A 23351-nucleotide genomic window follows, 5' to 3' on the forward strand; every position below is an offset into this window, starting at 1 on the left:
AAGCGAAGGAGAAAGGGGGGGGGAGAAAAAAAAAAGAAAAAAAGAAAAATTACAGTTATAAATAGAATAGTGCTGTTAAAGAGAAAAATAATCTCACCTTTATCTGTTCATGATATATTTTTACTTATGGCTAAAGTAAAACAATGGTCAAAGTTTAGCAATAAAACAGAGGATCAGCACAGCCTTCTACATATAAACGCATGCTCAAAAAAGTTTTCTAGCAAATATGTCTTGTCTACCATTTCCTATGTATACATCATTTTAGTATACATTTATAACATTTAATCACTGGGTGCCAATGCAGAAAAGTAAGAGGAAGTAAAAAAACCCACTACAGCTAACAGGAAAACACAAATTAAATTTGTAGTGCTCTTCAAAGAATTGCTCATGGCAATCAATCATCACACAATTGAATTAGCAGTTAAATTATCAGTTATGAGAGTTCAGAGACACAGCAGTAAAAGATGCTTAACCATCAAGCGCTAAAACCAACTGTAATCCCATAGCAAGCTTTTAAGCTACCATATTTTTCCTTTTCTTTTTACAGCACCAAATGCCGGATTACATAAACATGAAATTGTTCTCATTGGTTTTTTTAAGGATCAACCAAATAATAGAACAGGGGCATCTCTTTTTCTGCATCCTGTTTACAACAAGCTTGCAAGGCATCTGGTCTGCTCAGTTAACACCACAGAGAGCTCACAGAAGGCAAAATGGCGAAAGGCTTATTTAATTTATATTTTTTTAGCTCATCCAGTAAAATATAAATACAATGGTCTATTTTTAACATGCATTCGAAAGGTAAAATAAACAATACCCACACCTTCCTCAGAAAATAAATAAAGTTGTTTTAAGAAAGAAAAGGCAAAATTTTAAAGCTGTAAATTTCAGAGTACTCATTCAGATAGAAGCAAAGTTTGTACAGATGAAAAACATGTTCATTTGTGATAGAATCTCATTTGTCCCAACGGATGTTACCTAGAGTGATACAAGGCAGGTAGCTAGGAACATACCTATACCTAACTTGGAAATCAATGGGATAACCTCCGTGCTCAGCAGGTGTACTTTGCTGTGTCGGATGCTGCAAACTGGTTTTCAAAACTAGAAAGGCTCAAAAGCTATTCTCCAGTTAATACCACAAATCTACCCTGTTATCTGGACCTGTTTTAAACACTCAGATATTCAAACAACATTCAGGCCCTCTCTGTCTTAAAACCTGTCACCAAAATTATTTAGCAGGGCATACAAACTTCATTCCTCCTTCTTGCGGCCATGGGAACAGCAGGGAAGTGTATCCATCAGTGGGCTGTCAATCTCTTCCTCACAACCTTCTGAAGTAATCGGTTTGTCATCAGTCCAAAAGACGCTATTGCCTCCTTGTTCCTTTTGTTTTCAACTCACCCGAAGGCACTCCTGGGTTTGTAAGGGATAATCAGCTTTTTCTACTCAGCATTACTAAGCTTGGAGCAAAGGCAACCGTCTGGTTCCAGCACCAGCACAAAGCAGTCGCCCGGGGAAGGGGAGCACCTGCAAGGCTCAGTCTCTGTAGTGGGGAAGGTAAACTACAGAGTAGTAAGACATGACATAGAAATGAAAATTGTGATCTCTGTTGACTCCTTATCACAGATTTTTTTTTGCAATTCCCTCATTTTTAATCATTCTAGCTCCTTCAGGCTTAAAGAAATCTAAAGGTCTGAGATCTCAACTAGGAGCAGCATCAGCACCACTTCTAGGAAATTGCTCAATGCCGAGCAACACGACATGGACTTCCACGCCGGGTTGCTTGTCCTGAACATTCACTAACGTGACTCATTCGAAAGTCAAGTATGCACATGTTCCAGGAAAAAAAGGAGAGCACATATAGATGGACTCAACTCTACACATTTGTAATTAACATGGATCACTGGGGATAAGATTAACTCACAAGGAGTTAATAACTGCAAATTGATTTGAGACACTGACTGAAAGAAATGCAGGCGATAGACTAGCTCTCAATATCATATCCACAGCTAATGTTTGTCACCTCCACTAGAAACCATCAGTAAGGCACAAGTGATGACAGTTCCTTGTGATTTTATTTTCCTGCCTAACACGAGGTCCTGTTTTGTAGCAGCCTGATCATCTGTCAGGTCAATTAGCTGCCAGCGTGTTCTCACCCCCAGATGTGGTCAGCCGGATAGCACAAATAAACATCATTCATTACTCTCTACAATAACTGCTGTGAGCTGGCCCACTAAGCACAAAGCAACAGTTATCGCCATTACGAAAGCAAGAACCCACACGAAGAATATAATTAGTATTTATGGCAAACCAGATCCCAAACTCCTCTTTCAAATAGTATGCGTTCTCAAGGAAAGATGGACGATCAAGCCAGGAAACTTTATCTATGCTCATCTCTCCATATACTAAATCTAGATATACCAATCTAAAATATCCCCATTTCTAGAACTTTTGCTGTCATGCCCAAAATAAAGCTTTGTAGCGTTTAAGCGTCAAAGGATTGACAATTTTTAGGCATGTGATTAACTCCATTGTTTAGGATCAAATAGAGAAAAAAGTTTTCATTAGGTTTTAAACGGAAATATCAAGTACATATTGAATACATCTGCAGTATTAACAAAGATAGCAAAAATTAGACTTACTGAAACCAAAAACATAAGAAAGTATGTAGGAAGCAAGTCCTACAGACATCTAGGCAAATATGTAAACTAATGCAAAATTTGTAAAAACACAAAATTGTGCATTGGACAGTCATTTTAGGACAATTATTTTGTTTGAAACTGATTGAGACTGCCCCAGTTAGTACGGTAAAACACCACTACGGTACACATGGATTTGCACTTCATTACCCGATCCCAGTAGGCTGATTCCAGAAAATGAGACAATGTTGTTAAGATCTTTATTTTAAATGTAAAAGCCCAGCTGTTAAGCTCTGAATCTTACAATATTTGTAGTTTTTTCTTAAAGCCCCAACTCTGGTTGCCCACAGCTGAAATAAGAAACACAGGTACTTTTAACAAAAACAAAGGAAGTTTCTAATCCTTGCAGTTGAATAGAAACACGAGTAATCCTGCTCTGAGTATCTTATACTGAAGATGTGCTGAAGGAAGGAAAAGTACCAGCCATGGAAAGGAAAGCAGAGGCATCTAAAGAACCATCAAAAGAAAAGGTGGCAAAAAAATCCATTTTATTTACTGATGGCAAAGAGTTAAATGCCTTCACCATGTGACTTGTTGAAGCATGAAACCCTTGGCCTTTCGCACCAACAAAGCGACTAATATTCTCTGACACAACAAGCACAAATTGTCCCAGTCAAAGTCTACAGTTAGACTGGAAGCGCCAAACTTTTCAGGTTATGATTTCCTTGGTTTTGATCAATTCTTAGTAGCTAGCCTGCCGATAACGTACTGCATTACACAATGTATACTGTAGTATTTTTAAAAAAGACTAGTCAAAATGACTACACAATCAATCAAAATGTTTCCTTTAAAAAATAAAATTGGTAACAAGTTCTGTTCATAACTTTAAAATACTTACTAACACAACTGAAGGTTTAAAACTAACGAAGATTTTATTTTTATAACTTCCCTGGAGAGATCAAAATGCTAATATAGATGAGAAGAGTAACTCATGTAGAAAAATATAAGGAACTACACAAACATCGCCATACACTACAACTACAGGCATTCACCATACTGACTCCTGTAAATAATCAGCGTTTGATAAGAACTGATGGAAAGTTTCACATGAAAATCTGAACAAGTAAACACCTACAGAATTGCACGGCTCAAAAGGAACAAAGCGCCCTGCAAAACCAGAGCACACTGTACCGTATCTAAAGCAATTCCTTAACTCAAAGCAATTCCTCATTTAAGCTGCACAAGGTGCACAATTTCTAAACATATACAGAAGTATGCTTTTTAAAGTGAAAATGAAACTTGCTACTCAAATCAATGGGAACATTCATGAGCTGGGACATGTGGTGTAAACAGTATAGATTCTCATTACATTGTTTTAATTTTCTGGGGTTACACTGATAGAAACAGAGACAGATCAAGCAGAGGTCCTATAATCAGATATACCTAAGATATTATATTAACTAAGGATATCAGAGTTTCCAAGAAACCAAAATAAGTTCCTTGAAGACATTTTCAGTCTTCAATTTTCATAACTCCATTATGAAACTCAATGAACTTGCTTTGACAGAACAGTAACTTACTTTCACTCTAAGCGACACAAATAAAAAAAATACTTCTTTGCTACAAAGACAGAAAACAGTAAAGTCATAACTAACTGTGTTGTACTACTAACCATACTAAATTATATCTGAGGTGCCATCTAGATTGTTTATTCACTCATTTAGCTTAAGTTTTATATAGGCCTTCAGGCCAGAGTCAAACACACCTTTTAAACTCAAGTTAAAAATAAATTAAATTGCCCATACGCAGATATTTGAATATGGATACTGATTATACAGCTTGAACAAAAATAATCTTTTTGAGGCGGCAACTAGAGGAATATTTACAGTACTGTCAATCTAGGAACTGCAAGTTTTGAACACACAGCACTTTCCTGCCGACATACTTCCCTCAGAGCAGGAAACCCAAACCACCTCCGTGGTACATCCTGCATAGACACAGCTGCCATGCTTAAAAGCGGAATACCTCTCTCAGGAGTAAAATGCGGAGTCCTACATAGGAAACAGAAGTATTTTCCTAATCAGCAGAGAAATTCAAGAGTGCTAGAAGGGAACAGAAAACTCTCTCCTTACTGTACATAAGAATATCTAAGCCAGTTAAGGGGTACCACGTCAGTGAGGCGTATCTAATATCTCCCTCCCAAAGACAGGTATTTAACCTTCGCTTTCAGTCCCTGCAAAAGGGTGACTGAGAGTCTGAGAACTCCTCTTGCAGTTAGATGTACATCTGGGAACAGAGAAAGCAGCCAAGGTGTTTGAAAAGACAGCCAGAGGAAGAAGGATGAAGTCCCACTATTTGCTCAACAGTTGGGACACTTGCTTAAGAAGCAGGAAATGTGGGCTCCTACTACTTACCAGCCTGAAGAGATTTACTTGGGTCTCTGGAAAACTCAGAGCTCTTGTAAGAACTTGAACCAGTCTGAGGCAGAAGAGAGGTGCAAGATACTCAGCAGCAACCAATGCTGTGGTGCCACTGTGCAGGAACAGCTCTTCAGGTAGCTAGGTTTTCAAAGCAAAGTCTAAGTAGATACAGTCCTTCAAGTACCTCAGCAGCTCCCAAACACAGGGACCTTAGAAGTACATACAATCCTTAGGTCTGCTTTACAAGGTAAGGTATTCAGCTTCTGCGCCCAAAAGAGAAGGACGTAACGTCTTCCAGGGTTTATCTGGACACAGTGCTTCAAAGCTTTCCTTTGCAATTACAAGCGCTAAAAATTTCCTTTTTTGAAAAAACTTGAATTTTTATTAGTTACAAGATTACAAGTTCAGGGCTCAAGACAGCAATGTTTTTAGCTCTAGTAACTAAGAGTATTGAGTTGTACCTGTAAAATTGGAAGTTAGTCTGTGGCATGTACACACTGTCATCTTGTTGAATGCTATTGTACAGCAGATGTCTCGACTTTTCAAGCAGCACACTCCTCGTTCCAGTCTCCCTTAGCCATCAGCCGTGGTCATCTCAAGAGCTTGTTCCAGCATGTATTCTTTCCTAATCACAGCTGTAGCTCCCTCAGCCATCCAGCTAGCGGTAGAAACTTTCCCATCAGTACAGAGCCACACTTCATACATTTAACGCACATTTTCAGTCACATTACAACAGAATCTGTTATTGCCTGAAACCATTTCCCCACACTGCCATATCGAGCTGCCAAAACACTCGTGGGGCTTGTTTGCTGTTTCTGAACTTTGATTTCTTGGTCAAGCAAGGCAAAGCACTCCCTCTTCCCCAGCTGCAATGATAAGAGAAAAATCCCCTAAGTGTAGACTGCACAAGGGGACTCCTTTCAAGAGTCAGTAAACAGAGGTCTCCAAAATACAGTTTAGTGTACACCCCTGCCCTTGAACATCCATAATTAGACTACAACAACTGAACAAATACATGCCACTATTTTTCTTTGGTTTTGGTTTTCTAGACTAAATCCTACGGCTGCTAAAGCTCTTAACATAGGTCAGCTAGTGAGAAACTACATCACAATGAAATGTCTTTGATTGTCTTTTGCAAGAATGTAATTTCTCGACGAACTTCTAAGTTTTCACAGTAGTTTTAACAGTCAATATACATGACTGCCATATACAGAAAAAAAAAAAAAAAGATTACCTACTCATCTCATGCTGATTTAATAAAAAGCAATCAAGCTCAGCTTCAAGTGTCTAAAGAAAACAACAGCCATTATAGTTTGGACACACAGTGATAAATTAGGAGGAGTTAAGAAAATAAATAAAGATTGCACACTTTTCTCTAAGCCTAGAAAATCTGAAAAAAAAAAAAAACAACATTAGTTTTAAAAGTATGTAGGAATTTCAGTTTTAAGAGTATGTGAGAACTGGGAGTACCAGTTTGTTTCCCAATTCAATTGCATAAAGCAAGTCCTTTTTGAAAAAGTACATAAAATGATCCAATATTAGAATGAGAAAACAGTCCAGTTAGTATGTACCAGTATACAACTGCTTGCTATATAGAACTGCAACAATTCATACATCTCAAGAGCTGCCCCAGCAAAACCAGACCTCTTCTAAAAGTACAATCATAAAGTCTATCTATCTAAATTGCAGTAGTTTCTAGGACTTTCGGCTAGCACAGCAAAGCAATGAAATCAGCAGCAGTGTCTGGCATACCGCAACTGGTGACAAAAATGTAAATCTAAGTGAGACTCAGGAATGACACACTTTGACATATTGCAGTTGTGCCAATGACTACCCAGCAGTGTGAGCAGGGAAGATTTATATATTTTTCAAGACAGATGCACAAATACTCTATTTCAATGTAATTCAGTGAAAGGCTGACCTGAAATTTGTCTCTGGACACGTTACCACACTGGAAAAATGACCACACTGCTTTCCAACTGCAGCGTGCTGAAGGGCAGAGAGACTCTCAACACCATTCTCTGACCTAACTTTGTCATAAAAATGATTTTGTGACATCAAAGTATTCTAAAAGACTAGAAAGAAAATGGAATTAAGAGGTATGACCTACCTCCTACAAAAGTCCTACAAAAAAAGGATACTGTGTCTTAGCTATGTGCTTTGGATGGCTGGGTTTTTTGTTGGTTTTTTTTTTGTTTTTGTTTTTCTTTTTTTTCTTTTTTTTTAACTTGCCTTTTTTTTTTTTTAAGGCAAATTTTTAACCAAACAAGCTATATAAACAGACAAGCACAGAGGCTTTGTGAAAAATGTCTTTGTTTCAGCATTAATTTTCTTTCTGTGTGCACAACTCTCCCTGCATGCACAGGTCCAAAAGTAAATACTCTGAGCAGAGATAACACCCAAACTTGGCTTACCAGCTCCCCTTTTTTGAGAAACTAGCCTAATATTATGCTGAAGTATTAAGCCCTAGGCATGACCTAGGGCCCAAATGTGTGTTCCCTCCCCGGCTCCCATACTCAGCAAGTGCTATTTTATATCAACTGCCAGTCAAATGCATTTTCATTTTGTTTGCTGGATTCTTAACCAGACCCGTGAGCATACAAGCTCTCACATTTCAGCTAGTCTGAAATAAGATACACCTTTCTGAGCAGAAGACTCATTTTCCTGTATTTGTATATGTATCCTGTAATATTGTGTATTACTGCATAAGGTAACTTGGAACAAAATACACAGCCCCAGATTCTTCTGCCAAACTATTAGCATTGCATTCCTTAAGAAGAGTGTTTACCCCACTGAATTTTAGTATCCTTCAAATAAGGAATTAAGAGCCTTCCAAAACAAGGAATTCTTACCAAAGGACACTGTGAATGCAAACATTTACATGGGGAGACTACACAAATTCACAGAAGAGGAATCCACCAAAGACTAATAAATCACACCTAAATCAGAGTTCCTATCTGGTTCAGTCAGTCTCCAAGGGAGAGTGTTGAAGCAGGCATGTATGCTGTTTCCCTCTTTTCTCACTCTCTTTCAGTGTCTATTTGTGGCACTTTTGGACACAGGGACCGGTGTCACACAGATACCACGAAGATGCTTTTACGTACAGACATTGATGGCTGACCTAGTCACCACAGGATGCAATACACTCCAAAGAGAAGGACGGGTCGTGATTTACCTCACCTCCACTTTGAAAGGACACGAGCTCTGCTTGCTTGTCTGCACTGCCTACAAAGGCAGCCCAGCGTGACTGGCTCTGATACAGATCTCTGCATATATTCAAAGGAAACTCACTCTGACAGCATTCATTACAGGGAACAATAAACAGAGCTTAAAAACAGATTTCAGAGACTGCATTCAGTTTTCCCTTTTTCTAAGCAACTGAAAAAGACAACTCTTTTGCAGCCCTAGAGCATTGCAGTGCTTGCATCCATCCTACTGAAACAGCCGTAGAAATCCAATTAAAGCTGCTGAACATCTTTCTTGGTAGCAGTTCCAGTTGAAAGGGGACCCCTTGCTACCTTCCTACAGGCTAATTAATGCTTTACCCCAAGCCTCCTCACACCATCCTCTCGCCTGTACTGGTACACTGTACCAGCAAGTACAACCGTTCTTGCAAGACTTCATGCTAAATCTAATCAATTATCCAGTCTTTTTTTTTTTCCTTTAAATGCTTGCTCTCAGGTCTGAAGCATCTCCCAGGTCTGAGAACACTGTGCCTATAGCGTGTACCTCAGGACAAGTCCTCACTGCCTGCTGCTCGCGGATCCCTCATGACCTTTGTCTGCCGTCCAACTCAAATCATTTCAATCCAGTGGACGTTTGCTCCGCAGAGTGGCATGGCATATTCTCTTTATGTCTGAAGGAGTCAGGAGAACACCTGCAGATCAGCAGCTGCAAGGAGTATGCGGCTGCAGGAATCACCTCCGCAGCCTCCATAATTCAACACTTGCAGGATCCTCATCGGAAATGCTTCCCCAGAATGCAGCTCTTGCACACTAAAGCGCTGGCAACCAGCAGTTTGACAACTACCATGCTAGATTATTAATGCCACAGTTCCGTGGCACATAGCATTATCAGAAATAGAAGAAGGACTTAAATCTGTTTTCTCTGACTCAAAACTGCCATACCATCAACATCTCTCACAGAGGTGCCTTTAAGTGTAATGGGATCAATGGCATATGCTCCTGGAGGGGGAAGGAGGTGCAGTCTCCGCAACTCCACCTGAAATCAGGTTGCTGTAGGGTTTGTATTTTACTTGTTGTTCCTGTGCTGACCAGAATACACACAGCTAGTACTTCATATTTCTGTATACAATGTGTCATTATCTCACTAAGTTTCAGGTCTGCTGTAAAGAAGCAAAAAAAAAAAAAGTTTAAAGTCTAGAGCCAGGCCCATAATCTAACCAAGATAATCAACAAAAATGCTAATTAAATCACCTCAACCACGAGAGGAGGCAGAAATTCCTTGTACCTCAGAAGCAGCATTTGGTGTCCCCATACCAAATCACAAGCATGTCCCTGTAACTCACCACCCCCACTACCCAACATTCTGGATCAATGAAGAGAGAAACCTAGTATCATACAGGAGCTTAATAATGCATGTTGGGGAGGGTGGTTTGCTTGTAATATAGGCCCATGATCATAAATCTATGCACTTAAGTAAGCACTTCATCATCCTGAAAAGTATCTGGTGGTAAAGCTCACCTAAGAGAAATCTGGCCTGCTGCTCCTTTGTGTATGGTAATTCATTATTCAGGAGCAGGCTTTCAAGATACTAATCCATCTGGTACACACACTGCGTATGCGACTCTTGTTACATGTCATCCTCTTCCCCAGCCACACAGCTCTGTCCCTTGGGGCCACCCTTACGCGTGGAGTTTGCCTCAGCATCCAAAGAGAAGGAGAAGCAGTTTCACATTCCCTGTTCCCACGTGGGACGCATCCACCCTTGTACATGTCACATAGGTGCAGTGACAATCTTTTTCAGTTGCAATAAAAGCTGGTAAACTAATTCATTTTTTGACAGTTCTGTGTCAGATTGTTTCTTAAACTACTACTTAGGATAATTTTGTTGGGCATCTGTCCTGCAGCTCAAAGATACTTGTGTCTACTCCACACATTCACTCAACTCTTTACTCAATAAAGACCAAGTAAGCCTGTTGGCGCAGGAGTATTTTGCCAATCATGGTACAGTAGGACCTGTAATGACTCTTACACCACTGAGAAAAGTTGTCCTTTACATCAACATTGTACAAGCATTGCTATGAATTAAAGAATTTATATCGATAACAGGAAAATTTTCTAGAACAACCGTATGTATACACCAGAGACTTCGGCCAAAGCAGGACACGGATGGACATCTTTTCACATTCTTGATGAACAAAATGATGCTACATTCAGGTTTCCAGCACACATTTGACCTTTCTGACACTTGAACAATGGCAAGAATACCACGTGTAGCTCTGTAATGCACATCAGAAGAACCCTGTGGTGTCAAAGTAAGCTTTGCAAAGTCTTCCTCAAGCAAAATTTCTTACTACAGGGAATCAAGCTCCAGAGTTTTAAACAGTTTGTACTGATCACTGCCAGCCAAATCACGAGCATGAACTTACCGTATTTGCAGTCAGTAAATAGTGAATCTCAACTTATCATATTTTTAACCTCAAATACAAGCAGAAGATTCCCCTCAAAGTTATTTGACACTCACCTCAAAAAGTACACAATCAGTAGGTGAAATACATTAAGGTGCTAACATAAGGACAACGCACAAACCACAAGGAAGTCAGTTAAAGAACTTCCAGTAATTTTCATAGGTTTTGGATCAACATGGTGTTGTGGTTTTGTTTAGTGAGGGGGGGACCTAAGGTGGTAGCTTCTGTAGGAAACTGCTAGAAGTTGCTTCCCGTTGTTCAGCGGACTCTGCTGGGCCTAGGGCGGACCTGCTGCTGGCCAAGGCTGAGCCGAATGGTAGCAGAATGTTCCGTGATAACGCCTCTGCGATAATGAATTTAAGAAGGGGAAAACAGGAGAAAAAAAAAAAAAAAAAAAAAAAGAGAAGACAAGATGTGAAGAAGCTGAGCGGGGGCAGAGGCGCAGAGGGGGAGGCGCAGGCCTCATGGGCCTTGCAGGCCTCACCCTCTGGCCTCTCGCCAGGCGGCCAACTGGGCCCGAATCGGTCCGGCCTGGCTGCAAGAAGTAGAGAGGAGATGAGAAGTGAATAAGGCGTAAAAAGGATCCTGAGAGACATCTGCCAGCCTGTTGTGAGGAACGGCTGCAGACGCCAAGGTCAGTTCAGAAGGAGGGGGAGGAGTAATGCGGCTCCTGGCCAAGATTCCCCTGCAGCCTGTGGTGACAACCATGGTGGAGCAGGTTGTCCCCCTGCAGCCCATGGAGGTCCACGGAGGGGCAGAGATCCACCTGCAGCCCGTGAAGGACCTCGTACTGGGGGAGGTGGATGCCTGAAGGAGGCTGTGGCCCGTGGAGGGCCCGCTGGGACAGCCGTTCTGGAGAGACTGCACCCCGTGGAAGAGATGACCCACGCCGGAACAGTTCCACGAAGGACTGTGGTGTATGGGTGGGACCCCACAACAGAGCAGGGGAGGAATGTGAGGAGTTCTTCCCCCGACCATGAAGCAGCAGTGTGAAACAATGCGTGATGAACTGGTGCCGCTCAGGAGGGGAAGGTAGTAGAGATAATGTTAAGCTTGGGAAGAGGGAGGGGTGGGGGGAGGTTATCTTGTTCTCTGTCTCATTATCCTGCTGGTTTTAGTAATAAATGAATAGTTTTCCCCAAGTCGAGTCTGTTTTGCCCGTAACAGTAACTTTAAGGATTTTCTCCCTGTCCTTATCTCAAACCTCGAGCCGTTTTTCCTTATATTTTCTCTCCCTGTTCTCTCAGAGGCTGGGGGGAGTGAGAGAGAGACTGCGTAGTCTGGTCCCGATCGGGGCTGAACTACGACACATGGGGATTTTCCTACCACATTTCTACTACTGTAAGTTTTCTACTACTTCTATGTAGTACATAGGATATAATTACAAAAGACTACCATAAGCATTTTTTTTAATATTATTTCTTTAGTTACCTCCCCTCCTACCGTAAGTCTGGAGACACTTCACTTGAATCTTGTTCCAGGTTAACTTCACACTGGTGGGAGGCCTGCTTTCAACAGAATTAATTCCAGTTTACTACAGCGCAAGTACAGGTTGGAAATTCATTTTGTTGGAGGACTAAAAATTCTTAAAAAAGCTATGGTATGCAAGCCAATCTGAATTTTAGCCACACAGAAGAGGAGAGGCAGAGGAAGAACCTTTTGCAAAAATGCAGCACCTCCTCCATCTTTAACAAACTCTGTGGTCTGTATTCACCTAAATTGTCAGTGTTCGAATGTGACCTCCAGGCCTCCCAAACCAACTACGCTCCTCTTTGACCCTCCCTGTCACAGAAGGAAGGCAGATCACATGCTCTGGAGATGTCTCCATTTTTCTACTAGTCCCTGATTTCAAGCCTGAAGCTCAAGAAGGCTTAAAAGTAGCATTAATCTTATCTTCAAAGCACTTGTATGTTTCTATGTTAAACACGCTACATGTTTAACACAGAGAAGGAGACATACATGGTAGCTAGAGGAGATATGATCTAAAAGTTGAAATACAAGGAGTCTCATGACATTTTTAAATAGTTTTAAAATAGAGGGGGGTAGATTGAGATTAGAAATTAGGAAAAAATTTTTTACTATGCGAGTTATAGAACACTGGAACAGGTTGCCCAGAGAGGTGGTGGAAGCCCCATCCCTGGAAACGTTCAAGGCCAGGCTGGATGAGGCTCTGAGCAACCTGACCTAGTCAGGGATGTCCCTGCTCCTTGCAGTGGGGTTGGACTAGATGACCTTTGAAGGTCCCTTCCAACCCTAACCATTCTATGATTCTATGACATTCAAGTTCGATCCAAATGACAGCTGTACTGATGTGTATCATCCATGCGGTATTGCACCACAGTGTCTGGATGCATTGGAACTAGGCTGTTTGACGTGCCTCTGCACGCTGCAGACAGGTTGTATGCATTGGTATGATCAGGTCTTAGGGTCTACTTACGTTTTTATAACACAGTAAGGAGGGGCGAGGTCTTCTGTGTGCCTGCATACGCTCTGTATACAAGCACAGCCTTCAAGGCTACTAAGAACATGAGACGCTTTTATCCTGCTAGCAAGCTGCTTTCTACGTACCAAAAAAGTACAGGTCTTGTGTATTTTCTTAACTGCAGTCTGAGAAGGAGGCCTGTTTTCAAAACCAGTTAACCTAATAGGGCTTTTCTGTGCAGAAATAAATCTCCCTAATCTCGTGCAACTGTACCTTAGACATCTTCAGTTTAATCAGCCAAAAGCAGTTCTAAAACCCCCAGTGATAGCAGTGTGTCCGCTTTTGGAAATGCTGTTTTCATCCCTTAGAGAACAACAGTCGTTTTGTGATCTCTTGAGTCTTTGTGCCTTTGTACTGGTAGGCCTAAGATCGTCAGTGCCATCGTATTTATCTTCCTGCGCATTCAGTACAGGAGCTGAGTCATTGCAAGCACAGCAGTCCCACAGAATTCTACTGGACAGGCTCCCTTTCTGCAGCTTTGGTCTCAGGAGCTGAATAAAAGGCTGGAGGACACAGTAGTAAAAGTGTCATTCCAGAAAAAAATGAAAACAAAATCAACTAAAATTCTTCACAAATATGTAATAATTATGGCAAACACATAATCACAGTGTAATCAAAGATTTTAAAACCACCAAAAACACACTGGAAGAATTATTTTCGGGAACAAACTGTATTTTTTGATACAGATTTCAAGAAGGGCTCAGCTGCCATTCACAAAATGGAGGAAGATAAAGAGTGCCTTTGTCCTTTTACTCTGTTAAGTCCACACTTAAAGGATTCCTCTAGAATGAGGAGCACGGCTGCTCAACCCTCTTCTGCTTGATTTAAAGAACAGGTATTCAGCTTCCTTTTTGTAGACCAGAGCTCAACTACTACACAAAGCACTCTCCTGCTCTTCTGCTGAAGATGTGCTATTCCTTTAGTCTACACATTGGACTAGAGGAAAAACAAAACCAACTTATCTAGTAGCTAGTACACTACTTCAGAGAAGTTGGCTAGGGTTTTGTTCCAGTTAATCAGAGAAAACTTCGTTTTCACATGCCACACAGGATGTACGACAGTTCTCCTAAGTGGACACGTACAGTACCACTAACCAGATACGCCAGCAACAATTCAAATCAAATATGTCATTTTTTGCTCAGAGAACACATGGCTACAGGAAAAATATAGCTAATTACATTTCATAAATTTAAAAAATCCTGGTAGCATACATAATTCTTTTTTCTTTTGTACATTACCATCTGCAACAGAGGTTAGCATAACAGGTAAGGAACCTGTTCTGTAAATAACAGACCCCTACAAGGACGATTTCCCATTCTCCTCTTAACAATGTAGGATAATAATTACATGCTGAGTGGAATCCAAATATATATGTCTGCTGGGATATAACTTCCTTGATCATTCACCATAACAGGAAAAGATTAAGTAATTCAAATGTTAACCCTAAACTGCATTTTTTCTAACCTTACTGGTTAGTTCAGAATTTCCCCTATATCCCAGAAACATCCATAAACACATTATAGCTTCTCCTACAACTGTATCTACCCGCCATCCTTACTCACAGGTTAAATGTCTACCAGGAGGGTTTTGTAAGGGAGCTTCTCTGTCTACAGTTTCTGACTCTGACAGCCTGTTCCAAAATGCCACTTTTTTTTTTTTTTTTGGCATAAGTACACGTGCTGCCTATATTGAATCAGACTGGAAATGCTAAAAGCTAGGCTGAAAATGAGGTCAACAGCAGCACAACCCTCCAGGACCCCTGCAGCTTTCTGGATAAATTTAGCAGGTGTCACAGTCATGTGCTTATTATGAGAAAGTTTTAACACTATTACCCAAAGCAGAGAAAAGATACAAAAGCCTTCAAAAATAAGAAATACTGTAAAATGGTTCTTTCATGCTTCTAAAACACCAAACTGGGGAAAAATCATTACAGTTTAGGATTAGGAAAAGTTCTGATAGAGGTTCAAGTGACTGCCAAGTATAATAAAGTATTCAGAATACACATCCTCATGTAGCATTAAAGTTCAACACCAACCTAGGGTCACATTAAGAAGCACCAACCAGCTAGTTATTTCTAGAAAAATGGGTAAAATGACATACAGATGTTCAATACAGATACCATTACCATTGTCATTACTATTATGAAGGTCAGGGCTTCTGCAGTGACAGTTTTCAGCCTGCAGAGACTAGGCTCTTCAGACGCCCTAGAGAAAGGCTGATTTCTCCTGGCACTAACTCAGAGCACATTCCTAAATTTAAGCTCCTCTGGGGTGATTTCAGACATCTTGAGGAAGACTCCCTAAGTAAACTCCATCTTGTGAGTACCTCCCAGAGGTACCAACACTGCACAAGCATTTAGCAGAGAGGCAATACTTGCTCCTTGCAAACAAGTTAACATGGGTGCAAGCTGATAGATAGGAAGAGAGGAGTACAGCATTATCCACCAAGAGTACAGTACAACAGGGAAAGCATGAGAATGGCACAAAAGGCAAGAGTCAAAGCATACAAGTTGCAGAAGCACTACCAATACAATTATTAACGCTGCTGCAAGATCCTTCTGCCTACGTTTGACTTTTTGGGATAATGGCACTCTCCATACCTTCTAAGCGTTTCTACCACCAGAACCAGCCATGTCCACGGTAAGCAGAAACGGGCTCGGACAACAGCGTTTGAAACTCTTCTTGAAGCTACTCCTTTAAAACTATTTGTTTCTTCCAAGTAATTATCTCAAATTTACCAGCGCTCACATAGGCCAAAAATAAGAAAACCTTTTTTGGACTAAGTTCAACACAACAAGGACACGTGCCTACTTACAAGCTGAAATGTATTTATTTATAAATAAATACCTACTTGTGATTACAGTGAATTATTTCACACCCAGTGTCTCAAAAGACATTAAGAAACAACCATGAGGTACTCTTAACGCTGGCGATATGACTGCAACACATGAAGCAGAAATGACAAAAAAAAAAAAAAAAAAAAAAAAGAGAATTGGTGACACCACAGAGGAACAGGCTGAAGGAATGACTCCCTCCACCACTCCATGCTGTCCTATTTTGTGCTGGCCTACAAATTGCCCCTTCCCCTGCCTTTTCTACGGGTGGGGAAAGAGGAACAAAGAACATTGAGAAGGCTTGCAAGTGTTTCACAGAGCTACTTGAGGGACTTCTAGGAAGAAAGGACCTTAAAGTGTCAGGATGCTGAGCCCAGTTCTCTGTATTTGCAGGCAACAACACAACAGATGTCTAAGTCGCTCTCACCCACACAGCACAGGCCACAAAATCCTTCCCTGCACCCACAACAGACTTAAAATATGTTGTGAAGAAAAAATTGCCTGAAGCTAAAAATCACAAATACATCAAGTGCCAAATAACTCTAAAATTAAAAAAAAGAAGATATGCTACCAGTCAGACGCAAATTCTTAAGACGTAGTGCTCAATCCTACTCTGTTACGAAGGCTATACTGTGCTAGTACCTTCAGCCCAATGAAATTTGAATTACATCATACGAGGCTCTCCTGAAGGACAAAAGACAGCCCCTAGCCCTAACAGCTTACTTTCATTTCTGACACAAATCTTCACATGGCTCTCAAGTGACTTTAAAAAGTGCCAAGCAGATAATGCTACTTAAAGTCCATTCACGTACTGAAAATATGCAAGGGCATACATGATTTATTTTCTTGTGTGCTGATGACTTTTCAACGACATGACAGCATCAATATAAAGCACATACTGAATTTCTTCAGATGTAAAAAGCAATTCTAAATGGAAAAGATAAAATAATTAATACATACTGCTGTATGACGCATTAAAAACCTTGAGAGCCATATGCCAACATGCTAATAATTTAAAAGCTACAGCCTGAAGCTACATCCAGAATTAATTAGAAAATAATTAGAATTTTTTTTTCTTCCAAAACTCTTAAAATAATTCCTCCAAATTATCAGGTTACATAGTAGAGTCACCTGCATAATAATACCTGTATCATTGAGGAGATTAATGCAATTTCATTACCAATAAAAACAATGTTTATTAAAAAACTGTAACAAGAACACATACATTCCTAAGAAAAAAAATAAATGAACCTTTTCTTAATAGGATTGTTTCAGGCATTCATCCCTATACCACAGACTGCTCCTCCGAGGGGCTACGATGTCCACAAGTTCTGCTCCTAAGCATTGGGGACCCTTCGGGGAGCCGTGTCCTGCTCAGCAGGGTCTCCATCTGTGACACCATGCAAGGCAGAGATGACCTAAGTAACAGCACCAGAAATACCAAATCTGGGTACAGATGTAGCAAAACTGGGGCCAATGGGGAAAAGGAATTAGGGACAGGGTGCTTACTCAGGAAAAGACAAGGGCAAAGAAAGTGGGGGACGAGGATGAATGGGTAAGGAACGTGCACGGGAAATGAAAGAAGGGGGATGAGAGGGGCTGGCCACGTGCAAATACGCTGCTGCGCAGGCCACTGGTGTGAGCCAGCCCTGCACCTCATCAGTTTCTTTCTCCTTCTTATTGAACTCTTCTAACTATTTTTCTGCAGAGAAGGTGTTTTCCATGCCACGTGTGAGCAAATCTGTGAATGTCCATGCCTCACAAGCATTCAGATTTGAGCTTACTGACTATATTTCATTATTGGGTAGCGTCAAAAAAGTTTTACTCTATTACAAGGACTTTTGCGTGATCTCTAGGTAAACGCAAATTACTGGTGTAAACATTGTATTACCATAAAATATTAACAGAGGTGTGCTGGATATGGAATACTTGGTAAAACAAGTGTAGACAATAGATTTCCTTCTAATATATTAAACTACGAGGTCAGCTGCCAAGGAGAAAGACTGTATGCCATATTTACAAGAGTATGGACTACACCCCAGGAGTAACAAAAAGACACTTAGGAGTCATGGAATAAAGCAGTCTGAACAAAAGCTTCCCAAAAAATGTAATGCTATGAAGACAAGAGCCACCGTGCTCTCTGAAAGTGAAAACATGGAAATAAACAACGTTTTAGTAAAGAAGCAGTACTACCTCTATACACCACATGGGGGAGGCTCATCTACGTTCTGAAATGTTATTCCCAGCTCTCTTCTGCACACAGCAAAAACAGGCAGCGAAAGAAAGTCAGCTTGTAAGACAAAAGCTATAACAATAGTTTGGGGACTAGCAAACAATGAGCAAGACATACAGACAATCAGGAGCAAAAGTGAAATGACAGTTTCCAGAAAACTCTAGTTTTGAAAAAATCCTCTTTTCTACAGAAAAAGTATCTTCAGAAGGTAAGCTTTCAAGTGCCTCCAGGTCCATTAATAAAACCTATGTTTCTTTTTAACTTTAATCCAGGAAAGTAGTTGTGTACTTTGGAAACAAACCCAGTTATTAGTACTATGCTGGATAACACTAATTGTGCCTGTATTTTTACAATAACTGCCAGGGTTGATGCTACTACTATTGATTTTAGACATATGCTGCATTACAGACTTTGAGCCTAGATTGCAAGCATAAAGTATTCTTATTTTAAATAAAGCTACTGAAATCCTCACATAAAATTTGACAGAGTTTCTAGCTGTTTAACCACTCACAATGAGTTGATAATTCCAGCTCAGTAGCTAGCACGGATTAACAGAACATTTACATTTTAGAATAGGATGAACATCTCAACTGAGGTTAAGATCCAACACCATCTCTCTAACAATCTTTACACAGACTTAAGAATTCAGCATCTTCTTCTAAGTATAACAACAACCAGAAATCAATTCTAAGAAAATATTTAATCATAAGCTGCACAACAATCAATCTCCAAATATGAAATCAAATTCCTAAACAGTGTGTATATTATAATTTAATAAAAACTAGAAGTCATATCTAACAGCTATATTAAAAAGGCAAGAGACAGCTTTGAGATTAATAAAAAGTGAAGTGTCTGATCTTCTATGCATTTGTTACCATAAGGGTTTTCAAACAAACACTTCTATCTGGAAGTGTACTTGCAGAGTAGAAATGTTCCAGTGCTAGACAGAAATATTATTTTTGAAATGCAAGCATAGGCTTCTAAGTAGAATAGCAAAACCAAGTTTTTCCCAATAGAAATACACAAATCATCCTCAGTAGCTTTGTTAGGAAAATCCAGTGGCATCAGCATTTGCAAAATCTCTAAGAACTGCTTGGAATTATACAGTTGTTACAACAGGTTACTTCAAACAAATGAAATCTAATAGGAAATAACACCTGTCCATGTATGTGTGCTCCAAGCATTAAGCCTGTACTGCAGCAGAAGACTGCTACGCGTCCTGTCCTCCGAGATGTCACATTCCCTGAAAGGTGCTCAGATGCTGATAGGAGTTAGTTACTCATCACCTTTTATTATCAGAAACATACACAGAAAGGAACCAAATCAGCTGTGTCACTTCTTTCGTTCTTCCTGAAGGGTTAGAAATTGTATTATTTATGATGGCAACAACAATCCAATCATCTGCAAGCTTCAGCATATTATCATTTGCTACCCCAGAAGTATTTTATATAAAACTTTAATCTCCATTACATATGAAAAATAAGGATGAGAAAGCTGTATTAGATGTTATTAATGCAGTACTCAGTGCTATAACATACATCTCTGATGCATCAACAGACAGTAAATAAAATTAAACCTATTTTACAATAATAAAAAAGCCCCACCCTGCACTGGGTGCAGCACTGGATCCAGCTCAAGCATACAAAATAAAAGCTTTAATTCATTTACACTATTTTCTGTTTGCTTCTGCTGTTAACTGATTACAGTGTAGAAGCTCCCTATGACAGCAATTGTTAACAGCTGATGAAACGTATATCTTAAAGACTTCAAACTAAATGACTTCACTATGAACCCTTGGGAAGGGGAAGAGATTTAGGAGAATGGGACAGAACCTTGCCTCTTTGTGTAAATAACAAGTTTCATATACAAGCAAAACCTTCTGCCTGGGGCCCTAGCAGCTGTAAGATTTTTTTTTTCCTTCCCACAGGTAAAGAGAATACAGTATTATCAAATTACATTTTTCCCTCAATCCCTAGTTTTTCTTCTGGGTATGTTTTATGTTTGGACATCAAACTTAATTGCCACATGATACTGGCATCCAGCACAATAAGGGCCAAAATGTCACTGATGAGGTTCTTGGGTTTTGTGAAACCATAAGCGATTGGAGAGAAACTACAATAGATCAGTTTCGCAACATTATTTACCATCCACAGATGACATAGCAGCATTCATCCTGAAGTACATTATTCATTTTAAGAAACGAAGCAGAGTTTCATCTTATGACTATAAATTACTGCAGCCAGCTGCAAAATCTACAGACTGCTGCTGCCCACTCTTTTTAAGCATCTGAAGCAGCATTTCGGAGTAAGAACACATCTAAGCCAAACTCTGAATCCAGCCAATATTTCACTCTTTAAGAAAGAGGAGTTTTCCATCTGGAAGGCTGAATTGGATGCGAAATGCTTTGAAGCCCCGCATAAAAGCTGAGCTCTTACAGTCTGACTCCTTGCTAAGCTTCTTAACTCCTCAGTTTATCCACCCACCTCCTCCAGAGCATTTTACAGAGGTGAAGCTACATAGGGTATTTTCAGCCAGGGTGTCAATCAACACCTCTTCAGAGGAGTTATACCCATCTGCCTCAGCTAGGAAGTTTACACATCAAATCTCTCTGGTCACCAGGCTTAATACCATTCCCCAACATCTCCAAGTACCACCAAGAAAATACAGAAGCAGCTCCACCACATTGTTAAGACTGTTACGTGGCCCTGTTGATGTGAATGAATCAAAAGAAATTAAATAGACAGCAAGATTAAAAAAAAATAAGGAAGAGAGTCTGTCCCTACAGCAGATAGAAAATTGCTGTAAACAAAGCAAACCAGAAAGGTTTCAAACAAAAGGTGACTAAAGAAGAGCAAAAATAAATACGTGATCCAGGTCAGGCCACAGAGGTTAAAAAAAAAAAAAAACAAACCAAAAAAAACCCCCCACAAATATTACCCTCAACATTATAATTGCTTATGGAAAACAGGAACAATTCCAAGCAAAGATTTTATCATAGGAGGTTACATTTAACTTTCAGCCTCCTTAAAGCTAGCATGCTTAATCCACAGAAACAGGGCTTGTAATAAGCCTGATTCATAATAAACACCGCAAAAGCTTTACTGACTTAGTGGTAGACCACAGGAACGTTGAGAAGCTTGTCCAAGTTCTCACAGTGATTTACAGAAGAATCACCTGCTGGTGATCACCACTGCACTTATACCTTTGAAGACTTATGCCAAGATGAAATCTTACTGCCACCATGAAATACTTAAAACAGGCATTTTCACCAGAAAACAAACAGGTTTGTGAGCACAACAAGGTGAGAAGTAAATTAGCATCATTCAAGTGACTCTCCAGCCTGAAAGACCAAGTAGTCATTGTATCATTTCATCACCTAGGATTGCTTTGGCAGGACTCTCTCACAAGACCTTTAGCCTTGTTATGAGCTATCCTAACACTGGAATATTTCAGAATCAAATTAATACTTTTATGAAAATCTGGTTACAGTGTAATAAGAAAAACTTAACTGAGCAGGAATGAAAAAGCACAGATTTAAAAATCTTAAGAGAATGCGAATTAGTTAAAACTCAGAAAAATAGCCTGGCAAAATTTTACTACTTTTGTCTCATAGCTCTTCTCTCTGTGTGCACTTTTTCAGGTATGCTGACTTTGCAGACAAAAATCAATTTTTACTGCTTTGTATTTCTATTTGCACTGCAGCGCTTAAAGAGCTATGACAATCTAAACTGGATTAATTTTTGGCTGATGCACCATGGATAAAATCACTAAGCAAATTCTCTCTACAAGCCGTTTCAGAAGTCCCACACTGGTACATTATAAATGTTTTTTGACTATACATTTAACAATTCTCAAGTACTTCAGTGCTACCATTGACTCAGTGCCAAACAGAAGAGGCACAACTAGATTTCAAAATCCCTCTAAAGTGCCTTTGCAAGGCATATGACTAAAAGTGGAAAACACTGTTTAACTTCTAAGTACAAAGTCTGAAACTTTAATACGAGAAATGAAGAATGCTCTTACCTTTAAAATTAGGATAAAATTATGGGTACGTATTTATACACATATACATACTGACAGAGCGCACTGCAAAACAATAGGAAGTTCTATACAAGGAATATAATTTCTCAGAAACTTTTTACAGAGCCCAGGAAATTCATGAACCAATCACCACAAGCAGAACATATGGATCAAAGCAACTCATTGTCAACATAACTCTCTGTGATACATGTCACTCACTGTGACTTCTGCACAGAGAGAGATGGAACTGATAACCATAGAGTGATTTAAATTTTAAACAATAAATCCACCTTTATTGCCTATTAAATTTAAATAACAGGTTGTAAGGGAAAAATAGAAACAAGCCCGAGGAGCACGTGTCCTACATTATGGGCTTGATTCAGTTGCCCATACCTAGATGCTCCCGCCTATCTGAGAGTGCCAAGCACCGATTACTGTCAGTGGACTCAAGAGTGACCAATTCCATTCTAAGGCAAACACCTATATCTTGTCACCTGAGCAGCTGCCCCTCGATTCCTCTGACTCTACAGACAAAATTCCCACTGACCACCAAGCACGGACACCCAGCTCACTACTACCTGAACGCCAGTGTCCAAATCACGAGCCAAATCCCACCCTAAAGCTAGGTGGGATGATTACCAACACAGGAACCACAGTTTGGCCCACGTAACTTTAGGCCAACGAGCTCAACTAAGTATTGCTAGGACAATCGTCACTGTAGGATCTTTTATAGTCAACACAAAGAGACAGATGCCTTCAGAGACTGATTCAGTTAAACGCCTGATTTTGGCTAAGACCAATCCACAGCAACCCATATCCTCCAAAGCATACAGGAACATCTCAATCTCTCTTAATGATGGCTGTAGCTAGCTTATACAACCATATGCTCATATTGTCATTAGCTTTATTTCCTTCTCCTGTCATTTTCCTATAATGCTCATTTGCTTCAGCTTTTCTACTGAGTTATAAACCTTAATATAATATGCCACCTTAATCACTTTCTTCAGTAACACTTACTACAATCGTAATTGGACCCTAGATGGTAAAAAAAGCAAAAGTGATGCTGGCTGATAT

General features: G+C 39.9%; 1 protein-coding gene across 2 annotated transcripts in view; it reads right to left on the minus strand.

The window, feature by feature from the left end:
- Positions 1-23351, minus strand: part of SLAIN1 (SLAIN family member 1) — a 50444-nt gene that overhangs the window by 22084 nt on the left and 5009 nt on the right. The window lies entirely within an intron of this gene.

The sequence above is a fragment of the Chlamydotis macqueenii genome, chromosome 1 (assembly GCF_036417535.1).
Source record: "Chlamydotis macqueenii isolate bChlMac1 chromosome 1, bChlMac1.mat, whole genome shotgun sequence".
NCBI lineage: Eukaryota > Metazoa > Chordata > Aves > Otidiformes > Otididae > Chlamydotis > Chlamydotis macqueenii.